Source organism: Austrofundulus limnaeus, unplaced genomic scaffold, assembly GCF_001266775.1.
Source record: "Austrofundulus limnaeus strain Quisiro unplaced genomic scaffold, Austrofundulus_limnaeus-1.0 Scaffold170, whole genome shotgun sequence".
Taxonomy (NCBI): domain Eukaryota; kingdom Metazoa; phylum Chordata; class Actinopteri; order Cyprinodontiformes; family Rivulidae; genus Austrofundulus; species Austrofundulus limnaeus.
Window position 1 is genome coordinate 1,002,446 of NW_013952572.1, and position 1,415 is coordinate 1,003,860.

Below are 1,415 nucleotides of genomic sequence, written 5' to 3' on the forward strand. Positions count from 1 at the left end.
ATATTGTATTTTTTAATTAAATGAATAATTTTTTTGAATTTGAATTTGAAATTTGAAAAATAAAGTCAAAATATATGAATGAGTAAACAATTCAGCAATATTGTTCTATATATTAGTAACAGAATATGTACAAGTTCATAAAATATTGTAATGCAAGGCTAGACAAATTGGACCACATTTGACCCAAAAGTGACAGTATTGTTTATGTCTGCCTGGTTTTATAAATGCTTTTAGCCTAATTGTGCAGCTCAGTGGGTAAGTGGTTAGCACTGTTCCTCAAAGCAAGTAGGTTCAGGGTTTAAGCCCTGGGTTGAGCTTGGGGGTCTCTCTGTTTGGACTTTACATGTTCTTGTCACGTTTGCATGGGTTTTCTCTGGTTACTTTGTTTTTTCTCATGGTCCAAAAAAACATGCCCATTAGGTGGCCTTCAGGCCCATGCYTCMTTARCAAAAGAGATCTGTGATCTCAATGGAATTAGCCAGGTTAAATAAATGTTAAATGTAAATTATAAAATGAATTACTCTGTGTGGGAAAAAAAGAAGAAATAAACACGATTTTGTTCGAGGATGAAACTGCAGTCCCCCATTTTCTACCTTAATCAGACAGCCATGGTATTTACTGTATCATAGTGTGCCTCATTTTGGTTTTGGAAAGCATGAAACCATTTGAGACTGAGCACAAATAAAATGATTCTTAGCACCACGTGAAGCAGGTAAAGGTTTTAAAGACRTGCAGACATGTCACCAGGGAGAAAATACTTAAATTAAATCAAAGTTTTATTGAAGGTTATGCCCTTGAAAGCTTTTTTTAATGTTTGTTTGTTTACCTCGATGTGGCATTACCTCCTTGTTTGACATTGTTAAAACATAAGAACTGAAGAGATCCAGTGTTGTGGTTTTGAAAGACGATAAAACAAGTCCTGTTTTTGTCTCTTTTTACGAATAAAAAATATTTACACATTCATTACTCTGGAGGGTGGGCAGTTTTCCATCTCACCATTTTGTTTTAGAGAAGAAAGCTGTTTTTTATCTTTTATATATTATTTTTTATTGCCATTTACGTTTGCTGTAATTTGAATTGTAGCTTCTGCAACAAAAGTGTGTTCCGCGACAACAGTTTTCAGCCTCTATGAATGCAGTGTTCCAACGCTTTTATTAGGGTCAAATAGTTAATTTGACTAACTGTTTAAACACTTTTTTGGCTATGCTTAATAGGTTTCTTAAAGTTGTATAGATTATGTTTATGCTGATAATATTGACAGATGTCATGTAATTTGAAAGGGCAGTAAGTTCTCCCAGCTGCTTTAAGGCCCTGTCGCACTGTAATGTTTCAGACAACTTTCGCCAACTTAAGAAATTTTAATGCCTAAATTTCTAATAAAACTTAAATATTTGATCAATTTGTTAGCATTACAG

At 33.6% G+C, this 1,415-nt stretch overlaps 1 protein-coding gene across 1 annotated transcript in view; it reads left to right on the forward strand.

Moving 5' to 3' along the window:
• ncam2 (neural cell adhesion molecule 2) overlaps nucleotides 1–1,415 on the forward strand; it is a gene marked incomplete in the record, with an annotated part of 567,846 nt that overhangs the window by 506,195 nt on the left and 60,236 nt on the right.